General features: G+C 39.8%; 1 pseudogene; it reads right to left on the reverse strand.

Moving 5' to 3' along the window:
- Window positions 1-3,284: 3,284 nt before the first annotated feature.
- On the reverse strand, window positions 3,285-10,920 carry LOC142219203 (uncharacterized; annotated as a pseudogene).
- Between the last annotated feature and the right edge of the window lie 4,614 nt (window positions 10,921-15,534).

Consider the following 15,534-nt stretch of genomic DNA (forward strand, 5'->3'; position numbering starts at 1 on the left):
CCCCATATTTCTCTTCTGAATCCTTTTTTATATGGAACCTACGCAAGCGCTGGTCGAGCAGATGCAGGGTTTAGCTCAACTTGTCCAGCATCTGCCCGAAAGAGTACAGAACCAGGAACAGGCCCGTTCCCAAGTCTCGCCTCTAACTTTAGCCCTTGATGAGCCTAGAATTAATTTCCAGACAGATTTTCTGGAGACCGTGCTTCCTTTGTGAATTTTCGTGAAGCCTGCAATTTATACTTTCGTCTTAGGCCACACTCCTCAGGAAATCCATAAGTGGCTATAATCGTTTCTCTTCTTCAAGGGGATCCACAGTCTTGGGCCTTTTCTCTGCCTCCACAAGCCCCCAAATTATCTTCAGTAGATAAATTCTTTGCTGTTTTGAGTCTCTTGTATGACAAACCTGATGCTCAAGCTTTGGTTGATGCGAAGTTGTCCTCGCTACGTCAAGGTAACTGAGCTTGGGAGGATTACTATGCCAGGTTTAGGAGGAGGTTGGTGCAGCCCAAGTGGAACAATCCTGCACATTGTTCTCAATTCCAGAAGGAACTTTCTGACCCTGTCATAGATGCCATGGTTAACCTTCCTTGACCTACCACGTTAGAGGTTAGTATGAAACTCTTAGTATGAAACCCAGAAGGACTGCACTTGTAATCAAGTACCCCCTCTGAGTCTTTTCAAAAGCTGTTGTTGCCTCGTGAAATTTCAGTTTTTAATAGACCGATTCCTGCCGGCCCACTTTGTTAGTGTGCATCAGCGCTTCCGGTCCTATGGAGGAGGGCCAGAACCTCCGCAGTAGTCTGCAGGGATTCCAGTCACCTCCTGGGACCAGAAACCCTACTTCCGGGGTTGGGGAGGTCAGCGGCAAGCCATTTAGGGGAGAGGAGGTCAGCGGCGTCATTAGGCCTCATTCTGGCTCCAGTCTGTCGCTGGTTATTCAGAATACCTGGTGACAGCTCCCTCCTGCGCTTCTATTCCTATCCTGACCGCTGAGGGCTAGTTCAGACGAGGACAAGAAGGCCGGTTTTGACAGTGGATTTCGCTTCAAAATCCACCTCCATAGAATGGTGGTCTATGGAGACCGCTAGTTTTTTTTTTTCCCGCTAGCGGAAAAAAAGAAGCGACATGATCTTTCTTAAGACGTTTTCTGCCTGAAGAAATGAATGGGATTTAAACCCTTCTTTTCACCTATCAGTACGGCGGGTGCTAGGTCTTGGCAGCTGCAACAACGCACTAGTGCTTTTTTTTCCCCTACTAATCACTTTTTTTTCTTTCTTTTTTGCAGCTGCAAAGAAAACTAGTCCCTGACCTGCTACAAAACAGCAAAGAATCGGCTTCGGAGCCTTGGTCCATTCCATCCAAATGAAAGTATTGCATAATAATTAATTCTATTGTATGTTACTATGTTCTTTAACCCCTTCTTGTCACCGCCATATCAATACAGCGGATGCTAGGTGTTGGCCGCTGCCATATGCGACAAGTGTCAACTGTTTCATACAGTAGACCCCTACCAGCACTGCATTCAATCTACTTGTATTTTGCTTCTTGGATGTTGTAATTTTGCATTTGTGACTACCATTGATATGTATACTAAAGTGGTCAGAAATTAATTTTTTTTGTGTCTGTATTTTCAGAAACAGCATCAGTAACAATGGCTCCACCCGTAGAATATTATCGAATGGACCTGGATGTGCATAGAGCAGCCTGCAAAAGAAAAGCACTGCAGCCAGGGAGCCTTTACAGAGGAGCTGAGGGGAATCCCCCGACGCAGGCAGGAGCGTGGACCTGAAGGAAGACCTCTGCCGCCGGACCTGAAGGGGAACTGTGGCCGGCCACCGGCAAAAGCGCTGAGGGGAATCCCCGGCAGACTCTGCTGCCTGGATTTCCTCTCAGCGCTTCTGCCGACGGCCAGCTTTTCTTTTGCATGCCGAGGTCTTCAGGTACGTGCTCCTGCCGGGGATCTCTCCTTCAGCTCCGGCGGCCGAGGTCTTCTTTGAGGTACGCGCTCCTGCTGGCAGTCGGGGATAACCCAGCGCTTCAGGGCCGCATTTGAGAGAGCGGTCGCGTCCGCTCTCTCCAGGGGCATGGCGGCATCTCCACTGTAACTCCGGCATTACCACTGTAAGAGTTACAGTGGAGGTGCCGATTCTAATGGTGACCGCTCTGGAGCAGAGCGGTCGCCATTATAGCTACAGACTACGCAGCACAGACCCGGCATCCAGACACCGGGGTGGGTGCCGGGCCTGCAGCATCGCCATGGTGATGCTGTTCATTGCAAACTACAGAAATACTTACGGTACTTCTGCCAGAAGGCCCCGGGACTTCTGCTATGAGCGTGGCGATGCTGCGGCCCGGCACCAACCCCCATGTCTGTATGCCGGGTCTGTAACTACGGTATTACCGTAATGACCCGAATATAAGCCGAGGCAGACTTTTTCAGCCCAAAAACTGAGCTGAAAAACTCGGCTTATACTCGAGTATATACGGTAAGTGGATTCTACCGATGCAGAACAAATTTGCATGGTGCACTAGAATGTGCCGTGCTAATTTGTTCAGCAAAGCTGTTGTCTTTTTATGTATGATATCTCCTTCCAATACCCCTATACAGTAACCTTCCTTTCTTAAAAAAAAATAATTTTCACTAAAGAAAAATTCACTTTAAAAAAACTTATTTTCACTTTTTAAAAATTTTTCTTTAAAAAAATTAAATTTGAAAAAAAAAATTACATTTTTTTTCCCGTTTTTTCATTTTTAATAATTTTTTTGTTTTTCACTTCTTTTACATTTTCTTTTTCTCTTTTTTAAAATTTCTTGTTTTTTTTTTCATTTATTTAAATTTTTTTCTTTTTTCACTTTTTTTTTTATAAATTTTTCTTTTAACTTTTTTTTTGTTTCCTTTTCCTATGCAGGTTCAGGCTCATCCCAGCCTATATGAAAAATGTGTTTGTGGTTTGTTTGTTTGTTTTGTTTTTTTTTAATAAAAAAAAAAAGGTGATATTTCACTTTGAAGAGGACCTTTGACCCTCTGGGGCACATGCGGTTTACACCCCTACCAATACCTTAGTAAAAAAAAAAAAACACTGACACATATAAATTTAACACATTTTATTTTTTGAACATTTTTAGGAAAAGTTTTGAAACATTTTTTTAAAGAAATTTTTTTTAAATATGAACATTTTTAAATTTTAAAGTTTTTGTTTTAAAATTTTTTAAAGTTTTTTTTAAAAATAAAAGAGGAACAAAAAAAGAAAGGGGGGGGAGGTACACCACGATGAGGAAGGTCTTCAGTCCTGGTCAGGCTGCTCATCACTGAGGCGAGAAACCTGCCAAGGCACGGCACCTTCAGGACTCATGAAATAGTCCGTGAAGGAGTCTCTCACCGGTACAGCTGCGTGGGCTGCCTGACCGTGGCCACTGGTGGACAAAATTGGGTCACTCAAAGCTGCCTGTGGTTCCACTCCAATGTTCGGGCTTTCGTACTCCCGAACAAAGTTGTGAAGCACACAGACAGTTTTGACGACCACATCCACGGTGTGGGGAGCCAACTGCATTGCAGAGGTGAGGACCCTCCACTTACTAGTCATGATCCCGAAGGTGCACTCCACAAAGTGTCGTGCCCAGCTCAGCCTCATGTTGAAGACCCTCTTCCGGGCATCCAGTCTCCTCTGTGGGTATGGGCGCAGCATGTTTTCTTTTAGTGGAAATGCCTCATCCCCTACCATGACGAAGGGGACTGGATGCGTGGTACCCGGAAGCGGTTTTGGTGGAGGTAGAGTCACCTGATCTGCCAGTACTCTGCGACCCAAAAGTGATGTCAGTAGCACCCGGGAGTCCCCAGTACTACCATAGGCACCGACTTGATGGCAATAAAACGATACGTGGCATCAGCGACTGCAATCAGGACCACTGAAAAGTACTTCTTGTATTTGAAGTACAGTGATCCTGAGTGCGGTGGCTTCTGAACACATATATAGTTCCTGTCGACGGTGCCTATGCAGTTGGGGAAATTGGCCACAGGCTGAAAGCCTGCTGCTGCCTGCAACCAAATCTCCGGGGTCGGACTGGGCATCACTATGGGTTGCAAGTGCTGCCAGATCAGATGGCATGTGCACCTCACAATTCCGGATATGGTGGATATACCAACCCGGAATTGGAGGTGCAGAGATGCAAAACTCTCCCCTGTTGCGAGAAACCTAGAAAAAAAGAGAAAAAAAAGGAAATTAGCACGCAATAAAAACTGTACTCTAAACTCTACTGCTATTCACTAGCACATCCTACATGGGAAGAATATGCAAGTCTGTCTTCCATGATGTAATTAGGAAGACAGAGCCTCAGTCATGCAGCCCAATAGAGGGGCTTAATAATGGCTAATAAGACTCCACACACCTAAATGGTGGTCTCTCCCTATGGAGTGACCATATCCCCCTAACCTTAGCACATCCTAGTGTGACGTTCCTTTTCGCATGATTGCTATGGGTTGGGACCCTACGTCTACACATCAGAATCCGTCTATCCTACTCTCTACAGATTCCCTCTATACTACAATAAAAGCTATAGTGACACATTTTATTTCAATTGGCCATACAACATTAAAAACACAAAGGGAATTTAAATAAAAATACACATTTGATAATGTGATGAGCAGCCTTTCCGTGGGACTGATGGCCTTCCTCATGGTGATGTCCTGATGAAGAAGGTGTGGGGCCAATATCTGGAGCATCCGGTCAAAAGCTTGCGTGTTCATTCGGAAAAAATTATAACCTTTTTCCGGGCATCTGTAAGAAAAAAAAACTATTGACCATAGTGTACACAGATTATTGTATAGTTGGCCCTCAAGACAATTTACATTACAAGGTTAAAAAGACAATGACTATACACTATGTACGCTATATACACATTTAATATACTAGCCTATACGTACGAATATACTAGCCTATACATATAAATATAATATACTAGCCTATACAGACGGATTTAATATACTAGCCTATACATACATATATAATATACTAGCCTATACATACGTATACAATATACTAGCCTATACAGACGGATATAATATACTAGCCTATACATAAGTATATAATATACTAGCCTATACAGACGGATATAATATACTAGCCTATATATAATATACTAGCTTATACATACGTATATAATATACTAGCCTATACATACATGTATAATAATAATATACTAGCCTATACATACGTATACAATATACTAGCCTATACATACATAATATACTAGCCTATACATACGTATATAATAATATACTAGCCTATACATACATAATATACTAGCCTATACATAATATACTAGCCTATACATAATATACTAGCCTATACATACGTATATAATATACAGTGGGGCAAAAAAGTATTTAGTCAGTCACCAATAGTGCAAGTTCCACCACTTAAAAAGATGAGAGGCGTCTGTAATTTACATCATAGGTAGACCTCAACTATGAGAGACAAAATGAGAAAACAAATCCAGAAAATCACATTGTCTGATTTTGTAAGAATTTATTTGCAAATTATGATGGAAAATAAGTATTTGGTCAGTAACAAAATTTCATCTCAATACTTTGTTATATATCCTTTGTTGGCAATGACAGAGGTCAAACGTTTTCTGTAAGTCTTCACAAGGTTGGCACACACTGTTGTTGGTATGTTGGCCCATTCCTCCATGCAGATCTCCTCTAGAGCAATGATGTTTTGGGGCTGTCGCTTGGCAACACGGACCTTCAACTCCCTCCAAAGGTTTTCTATAGGGTTGAGATCTGGAGACTGGCTAGGCCACTCCAGGACCTTGAAATGCTTCTTACAAAGCCACTCCTTCGTTGCCCTGGCGGTGTTCTTTGGATCATTGTCATGTTGAAAGACCCAGCCACGTTTCATCTTCAATGTCCTTGCTGATGGAAGGAGGTTTGCACTCAAAATCTCACGATACATGGCCCCATTCATTCTTTCATGTACCTGGATCAGTCGTCCTGGCCCCTTTGCAGAGAAACAGCCCCAAAGCATGATGTTTCCACCCCCATGCTTTCCAGTAGGTATGGTGTTTGATGGATGCAACTCAGTATTCTTTTTCCTCCAAACACGAAAAGTTGTGTTTCTACCAAACAGTTCCAGTTTGGTTTCATCGGACCATAGGACATTCTCCCAATACTCTTCTGGATCATCCAAATGCTCTCTAGCAAACTTCAGACGGGCCCAGACATGTACTGGCTTTAGCAATGGGACACGTCTGGCACTGCAGGATCTGAGTCCGTGGTGGCATAGTGTGTTACTGATGGTAGGCTTTGTTACATTGGTCCCGGCTCTCTGCAGTTCATTCACTAGGTCCCCCCGCGTGGTTCTGGGATTTTTGCTCACCGTTCTTGTGATCATTTTGACCCCACGGGGTGAGATTTTGTGTGGAGCCCCAGATCGAGGGAGATTATCAGTGGTCTTGTATGTCTTCCATTTTCTAATTATTGCTCCCACAGTTGATTTCTTCAATCCAAGCTGGTTGCCTATTGCAGATTCAGTCTTCCCAGCCTGGTGCAGGGCTACAATTTTGTTTCTGGTGTCCTTTGACAGCTCTTTGGTCTTCTCCATAGTGGAGTTTGGAGTCTGACTGTTTGAGGGTGTGCACAGGTGTCTTTTTATACTGATAACAAATTTAAACAGGTGCCATTACTACAGGTAATGAGTGGAGGAAAGAGGAGACTCTTAAAGAAGAAGTTACAGGTCTGTGAGAGCCAGAAATCTTGATTGTTTGTAGGTGACCAAATACTTATTTTCCACCATAATTTGCAAATAAATTCTTACAAAATCAGACAATGTGATTTTCTGGATTTGTTTTCTCATTTTGTCTCTCATAGTTGAGGTCTACCTATGATGTAAATTACAGACGCCTCTCATCTTTTTAAGTGGTGGAACTTGCACTATTGGTGACTGACTAAATACTTTTTTGCCCCACTGTACTAGCCTATACAGACAGATATAATATACTAGCCTATACATACGTATATAATATACTAGCCTATACAGACAGATATAATATACTAGCCTATACATACGTATACAATATACTAGCCTATACAGACGGATATAATATACTAGCCTATACATACGTATATAATAATATACTAGCCTATACATACATAATATACTAGCCTATACAGACGGATATAATATAATAGCCTATACAGACAGATATAATATACTACCCTATACAGACAGATATAATATACTAGCCTATACAGACGGATATAATATACTAGCCTATACAGACGGATATAATATACTAGCCTATACAGACGGATATAATATACTAGCCTATACATACGTATATAATATACTAGCCTATACAGACGGATATAATATACTAGCCTATACATACGTATATAATAATATACTAGCCTATACAGACGGATATAATATACTAGCCTATATAGATGGATATAATATACTAGCCTATACAGACAGATATAATATACTAGCCTATACAGACGGATATAATATACTAGCCTATACAGACGGATATAATATACTAGCCTATACAGACGGATATAATATACTAGCCTATACAGACGGATATAATATACTAGCCTATACAGACGGATATAATATACTAGCCTATACAGACGGATATAATATACTAGCCTATACAGACGGATATAATATACTAGCCTATACAGACAGATATAATATACTAGCCTATACAGACGGATATAATATACTAGCCTATACATACGTATATAATATACTAGCCTATACAGACGGATATAATATACTAGCCTATACATACATATATAATAATATACTAGCCTATACATACATAATATACTAGCCTATATAGACGGATATAATATACTAGCCTATACTGACAGATATAATATACTAGCCTATACAGACAGATATAATATACTAGCCTATACATACATATATAATAATATACTAACCTATACATACATAATATACTAGCCTATACATACATATATAATAATATACTAACCTATACATACATAATATACTAGCCTATACAGACGGATATAATATACTAGCCTATACAGACAGATATAATATACTAGCCTATACAGACAGATATAATATACTAGCCTACACATACGGTTATAATATACTAGCCTATACATACGTATATAATATACTAGCCTATACAGACAGATATAATATACTAGCCTATACATACATATATAATAATATACTAGCCTATACAGACAGATATAATATACTAGCCTATACAGACGGATATAATATACTAGCCTATACATACGGTTATAATATACTAGCCTATACATACGTATATAATATACTAGCCTATACAGACAGATATAATATACTAGCCTATACATACATATATAATAATATACTAGCCTATACAGACAGATATAATATACTAGCCTATACATACATATATAATAATATACTAGCCTATACAGACAGATATAATATACTAGCCTATACAGACAGATATAATATACTAGCCTATACAGACAGATATAATATACTAGCCTATACATACATATATAATAATATACTAACCTATACATACATAATATACTAGCCTATACAGACGGATATAATATACTAGCCTATACAGACAGATATAATATACTAGCCTATACAGACGGATATAATATACTAGCCTATACATACATAATATACTAGCCTATACATACATAATATACTAGCCTATACATACATAATATACTAGCCTATACAGACGGATATAATATACTAGCCTATACAGACAGATATAATATACTAGCCTATACAGACAGATATAATATACTAGCCTATACAGACAGATATAATATACTAGCCTATACAGACAGATATAATATACTAGCCTATACAGACAGATATAATATACTAGCCTATACATACGTATGTAATATACTAGCCTATACAGACAGATATAATATACTAGCCTATACATACGTATGTAATATACTAGCCTATACAGACAGATATAATATACTAGCCTATACATACGTATGTAATATACTAGGCTATACATACATAATATACTAGCCTATACATACATACATACATATATAATATACTAGCCTATACATACGTATATAATATACTAGCCTGTACATACCTATATAATAATATACTAGCCTATACATACGGATATAATATACTAGCCTATACAGACAGATATAATATACTAGCCTATACATACGTATATAATATACTAGCCTATACAGACGGATATAATATACTAGCCTATACATACGGTTATAATAATATACTAGCCTATACAGACGGATATAATATACTAGCCTATACAGACGGATATAATATACTAGGCTATACATACATAATATACTAGCCTATACATACATACATATATAATATACTAGCCTATACATACGTATATAATATACTAGCCTGTACATACCTATATAATAATATACTAGCCTATACATACGGATTTAATATACTAGCCTATACAGACGGATATAATATACTAGCCTATACAGACAGATATAATATACTAGCCTATACAGACAGATATAATATACTAGCCTACACATACGGTTATAATATACTAGCCTATACATACATATACAATATACTAGCCTATACATACATATATAATAATATACTAGCCTGTACATACGTATATATTATACTAGCCTATTCAGACGGATATAATATACTAGCCTATACATACATATATAATAATATACTAACCTATACATACATAATATACTAGCCTATACAGACGGATATAATATACTAGCCTATACAGACAGATATAATATACTAGCCTATACAGACAGATATAATATACTAGCCTATACATACATAATATACTAGCCTATACATACATAATATACTAGCCTATACAGACGGATATAATATACTAGCCTATACAGACGGATATAATATACTAGCCTATACAGACGGATATAATATACTAGCCTATACAGACGGATATAATATACTAGCCTATACAGACGGATATAATATACTAGCCTATACAGACGGATATAATATACTAGCCTATACAGACAGATATAATATACTAGCCTATACAGACAGATATAATATACTAGCCTATACAGACAGATATAATATACTAGCCTATACAGACAGATATAATATACTAGCCTATACAGACAGATATAATATACTAGCCTATACATACATAATATACTAGGCTATACATACATAATATACTAGCCTATACATACATACATACATATATAATATACTAGCCTATACATATGTATATAATATACTAGCCTGTACATACCTATATAATAATATACTAGCCTATACATACGGATATAATATACTAGCCTATACAGACAGATATAATATACTAGCCTATACAGACAGATATAATATACTAGCCTATACATACGTATATAATATACTAGGCTATACATACATAATATACTAGCCTATACATACATACATATATAATATACTAGCCTATACATACGTATATAATATACTAGCCTGTACATACCTATATAATAATATACTAGCCTATACATACGGATTTAATATACTAGCCTATACAGACGGATATGATATACTAGCCTATACATACATATACAATATACTAGCCTATACATACATATATAATAATATACTAGCCTGTACATACGTATATATTATACTAGCCTATTCAGACGGATATAATATACTAGCCTATACATACTGTACATATATAATATACTAGCCTATACTACATAACATGTGGACCCACATTCTTTTTCTCTTTCTTGCCGATTGTAGTCGCCTCTGGCGTTCCTCCTCATCCTGTCATTATTTAATTTAAAATAATTAAAAAAAAAATGTATTTGTGAACTTACCTCATGTTGTTCTCTCCTACACCTAGCCATACACTGCGAATAGCAGATGTATCTGTGGTGGACACAGCCATAGCCTGTGCTGGCTGGGATCATTTTCATTTGATGACATTGCCAATTTTTTTAGTATTTTTTGGTCTCTTTAACTCAGAGACAGAGTCAGAGACTTCAGTTGTCAGTCAGACAGTTTCGACTGATGTCAAAATGGCGCCTAGAGCCAAAAGGTGGTGGGTTTTGGCCATGCCCAGTGGGGATAGCTAGTTAAAACAGGGGCTGGTGAAAAAAAAACGCTTCCAAAAAACCGCGTCAAATACAAAAAACCGCGTCAAAAAAAGCAACGCGTTTTTTTCCGTGCCAAAATAAGCTATGCAGTTTTCACGTGTGAACTAGCCCTGAGCCTCCTGTTAGTCCTTCTGTGTATGACCTTGGCTTGCCTTCTAGACCATCTCTCCTTGACCTCCTGATTTGACTACTTCTGACCTCCTGGTTTGTTTGTTTTTTACTGGACACAGAGTCCTGCATATCCGACTTTGTGTCCAGCTAAAAAAAACTGTTTCCCCGCGGACAGGCAGAAGACGCACACAGGTGGTCATCTTTGCAAACCCATTCAAGTGAATGGATTTGAAAACTGACCGCCAGGTTTCCATCTTCTGTCCAGTTTCGTGGGGCAGAAGATGGAAATCAGCCGGACTGGCTAAACCGGAGACCGCGCGCAGATGTGAACCTGCCATTGTGGAATAGAGCAATTCCACAATGTGGGCTCTAAGCCTAAAAATAACATACTGTGTTTTTTAAATACATTCATTTTAGTAAACTCAATTTTTTCCTCATTTAGTCTAAATAGTCATGTAGTTTATAATGTAAAATTCTGCAATTTCTTTCTGTTTTTCCTCAGACAGCTGTGCGTTACCTCAGACAGCTCATCGTCAAAACTCAAGAGCATATAGCACACGTATATACAGTGCCTACAAGTAGTATTCAACCCCCTGCTGATTTAGCAGGTTTGATAAGATGCAAATAAGTTAGAGCCTTCAAACTTCAAACAAGAGCAGGATTTATTAACAGATGCATAAATCTTACAAACCAAAAAGTTATGTTGCTCAGTTAAATTTTAATAAATTTTAAACATAAAAGTGTGGGTCAATTATTATTCAACCCCTAGGTTTAATATTTTGTGGAATAACCCTTGTTTGCAATTACAGCTAATAATCGTCTTTTATAAGACCTGATCAGGCCGGCACAGGTCCTTGGAGTTATCTTGGCCCACTCCTCCATGCAGATCTTCTCCAAGTTATCGAGGTTCTTTGGGTGTCTCATGTGGACTTTAATCTTGAGCTCCTTCCACAAGTTTTCAATTGGGTTAAGGTCAGGAGACTGACTAGGCCACTGCAACACCTTGATTTTTTCCCTCTTGAACCAGGCCTTGGTTTTCTTGGCTGTGTGCTTTGGGTCGTTGTCTTGTTGGAAGATGAAATGACGACCCATCTTAAGATCCTTGATGGAGGAGCGGAGGTTCTTGGCCAAAATCTCCAGGTAGGCCGTGCTATCCATCTTCCCATGGATGCGGACCAGATGGCCAGGCCCCTTGGCTGAGAAGCAGCCCCACAGCATGATGCTGCCACCACCATGCTTGACTGTAGGGATGGTATTCTTGGGGTCGTATGCAGTGCCATCCAGTCTCCAAACGTCACGTGTGTGGTTGGCACCAAAGATCTCGATCTTGGTCTCATCAGACCAGAGAACCTTGAACCAGTCTGTCTCAGAGTCCTCCAAGTGATCATGAGCAAACTGTAGACGAGCCTTGACATGACGCTTTGAAAGTAAAGGTACCTTACGGGCTCGTCTGGAACGGAGACCATTGCGGTGGAGTACGTTACTTATGGTATTGACTGAAACCAATGTCCCCACTGCCATGAGATCTTCCCAGAGCTCCTTCCTTGTTGTCCTTGGGTTAGCCTTGACTCTTCGGACAAGCCTGGCCTCGGCACGGGAGGAAACTTTCAAAGGCTGTCCAGGCCGTGGAAGGCTAACAGTAGTTCCATAAGCCTTCCACTTCCGAATGATGCTCCCAACAGTGGAGACAGGTAGGCCCAACTCCTTGGAAAGGGTTTTGTACCCCTTGCCAGCCTTGTGACCCTCCACGATCTTGTCTCTGATGGCCTTGGAATGCTCCTTTGTCTTTCCCATGTTGACCATGTATGAGTGCTCTTCACAAGTTTGTGGAGGGTCTTAAATAGTCAGAAAAGGCTGGAAAAAGAGATAATTAATCCAAACATGTGAAGCTCATTGTTCTTTGTGCCTGAACTACTTCTTAATACTTTAGGGGAACCAAACAGAATTCTGGTGGTTTGAGGGGTTGAATAATAAATGACCCTCTGAATAAACTTTTCACAATTTAAAAAAAAATTAAACAAAGAAATAACATTCTTTTTTGCTGCAGTGCATTTCACACTTCCAGGCTGATCTACAGTCCAAATGTCACAATGTCAAGTTAATTCCGAATGTGTAAACCTGCTAAATCTGCAGGGGGTTGAATACTACTTGTAGGCACTGTATATTTCTGTGTATCTGGCTACATATTTCATTCTCATTACAGTAAAATGTATTTCCAAATTGTGTCCCACATATTATCCCCTACATAATAAATTGAAGCCACACACACATACACACCCCTTAGGGTAAGTTCACACAGAGTGTTTTGGTCAGGATTTTGAGGCCGTATCCACCTCAAAATCCTGACCAAAAAGACGGCTCCCATTGAAATCAATGGGAGCCGCTCAGGTCTTTTTTCCGGGAGCCGGAAGAAGCGAGATGCTCATTCTTCAGGCCGTTTCTCCTCGCGAATCAGCCTGAAGACACACCGCCCTCCAGACTAGGCCCATTTATTGGGCCTAATCCGGAGCGGAGTGCGCGGCTGGATGCTGGTGCAGTGCACTGGCTTTCAGTCGCGGCTACCCGGCTTTTGGTCCAGAACCTGAGGCGCCCTCCGCCTCAGGTTCCAGACCAAAAAACTCAGTGTGAACTTACCCTTATAGTTTCCCAAATATATTATTGCTCAATAGTCTTCAGTAGATATTATTTATGCTGAAACTCTAAGTTCACATCTGCGCTATAGTCTCTGCTGGAGACTCTTTACCAGAAACTGACAGTGAGAAAATTCCTGCAAAGAGGACTTTACTGTCTCTTGCCATTTTCAGTATAAAAACCAAGGACCCCTGATGGACAGCCAGCAAACTCCAGTATAGTCTATGTAGTCCACTGGTGTCTGCAGGTACCTCCTGTTTTATGCTAGGTTCACACCTGCGTTTGTGTTTTATGTTCGTTGGGTCCACTCGGGGACCCGATGAATAGAAACCTAATCTGCTTAAAAAGAAGTCCCCTGCTTACAAAACAGTAACGCTATAATGGAGTCCGCCGTGGTTTTTGCCTGACAAAGAGAGAAAAGTCTTGCTTGCAGGGCTTCTTTCTCTGCATTTTTTTAAGCAGATTCAGGGACGGAAACCCCAAACAGAATACAGGCGCAGGTGTGAACCTAGCCTTAGTGGTTCGGCTCCCCGTTGTTTGTGAACCTAGCCTAAGGCCCCAGCATTTGCAGCTGAGAGAATGCAAAAATGCAGTAGAGAATAACGCAGTTACAGTACCAGCAAAGTGAATGAGATTATATTTTCAACCACCTATTGAAACAAAGGAGAACAAAAGTGCTTATTAAAAAAAAAAAAAAAAAAGCAATGTGTTATCAATTACTTATTTCTAAAGAATTTTAGGGGGTTTTTTTCTTACCTTAGCTTAAAACAAGATCACACATTGTGGAAAAGCAAGGTTTTTTTTCATGTTTTAGCAGATTTTGGAGCATTTTTTTTTAGCCATGCTTAATCCACTCCTTGCAATAACAACAACAAAGCAGTAATTCCGCAATGTGGGCCCTAAGCCTAAATGTTTTTCCCCGTTTACAACCAAAATGATTATTTAGAATACACGTTTCGTGGTTACGACTAGAGATGAGCGAGTGCTGGCAGCTTGCATTTATGCTTTTTCTCATAGGAATGCATTGGCCAGCGTTGATTGGCCAGTGTACGAGCATTCATTCAGCATTTGGCTAATCAATGCCGGAGGCTCGTCTGTGAGGAGGCGGAGTATAAAATCAGACCACAATGGAGACTGCTGTGGTCCGATCCAGCAGAACCAACGTTGATTGGCCAAATGCTGTACACTGGCCAATCAATGCTGTTCAATTCATTCCTATGAGAAAAAGTAAGCTCCCTCATAACAACAAGCTGCCAGCTCTCTTCCGACTAGCAAGGACGAGCCTGCTGCAGAACCAGCGTTGATTTGGCGCAGGCTCGTCTTTGCTAGCTGGGAGAGCTGGCAGCTACGCGGCGTCGTATGGTGCATGTTTCCGATTTACGACGACGCATAACAACGGATCAAAGTCGTAAGTCGAGGACTACCTGTAATGTAAAATGCTGAAATTTATTTGTGTTGTGTTTCCAAAACATACAAAAATGCTGTGTTTCTGCACCATGTGCCCTTAATTATGGCCCCCTCCCTACATCTTTTTCTTCATAGCAATGGTTGTGGGTGCTGCAGCAGTATCTACGAGATAAGATACATGAAAGGGATACAACAATAGTACCCACAACTGAAGTTATTAAAAATATGTTGAGTAAGCAGCAGAAAGACCGCCATGT

This window comes from Leptodactylus fuscus, chromosome 10 (genome assembly GCF_031893055.1).
Source record: "Leptodactylus fuscus isolate aLepFus1 chromosome 10, aLepFus1.hap2, whole genome shotgun sequence".
In the NCBI taxonomy this organism is placed as follows: Eukaryota; Metazoa; Chordata; class Amphibia; order Anura; family Leptodactylidae; genus Leptodactylus; species Leptodactylus fuscus.